Below are 880 nucleotides of genomic sequence, written 5' to 3' on the forward strand. Positions count from 1 at the left end.
ACTAAAGGGCCTTACGAACCGGTGCTATTGCCCGGTTCTGCACTAGTGCTGGCGCATCGGCCACTGCCTGACTATGCTGCCATTGGACACTAGAAGGAGGGCCCCCAACGCTCCTCGGGAAACCACGAGAGCCGCCGAGACGGATCCCGCACACTCGTCGCCGTCTTTGATCCGAACCAATCCGTAGCAAAAACCACCAGATATCGCCGGCGCAGATCCGCCTTGGACAGGGACAGCACCACACCATGCCGCCGCAGGAAGACCGAGCTTCACCTGCTGCCACCTTAAGGCCTGCCGCCCCGGGATCGAGGCCAACCCTCGCCGCTGCCACGGGCCATGTTTTGCCGCCGCCAACCCGCCGAGCCGCCGGCCACCGCGACCATGGCTATCGTGACCTCACGAACGCGCTGAGCGGCTAGCACCACCCGATCTTCCACAATGTCATGTAGCCTCCGCCCAACACCACGCCGCCACCTCGCGTCGTCGCCAGAAGCGATCCGCCGCGACACAAATAAGGGAGAAGCGCCCCAGCACCATGGAGACCTGCCTCACCCAATCCGACACGGGGGGTCCTCCGCCGCCGCTGTCAGTCGCACGGGGCTTCGCGCGGCGGCTTCCTCCGGCGGTGAAGTAGGGGAGGATGGGGATGGAGGCGCCCGGCAACGTGGTTTAGGGTTTCCACCCGAGCCGCCCTAGCGGTGGGCGATGCGGGTATTCCAAAGAAAATGTTTTGCCAGTATCTCCACGGCCTGAAACCTGGCCCGGCTTTCTTGGTCGGCCATCGCGCCATTCCGTGAGGCCCTGCCTGACGGCTGTGCGTTCCATACCGCCGAGATGATGGACCATGAAGATGCAAGTGCACTACGCGCCCGTGCGGCTT

Source organism: Triticum dicoccoides, chromosome 1B (genome assembly GCF_002162155.2).
Source record: "Triticum dicoccoides isolate Atlit2015 ecotype Zavitan chromosome 1B, WEW_v2.0, whole genome shotgun sequence".
NCBI lineage: Eukaryota > Viridiplantae > Streptophyta > Magnoliopsida > Poales > Poaceae > Triticum > Triticum dicoccoides.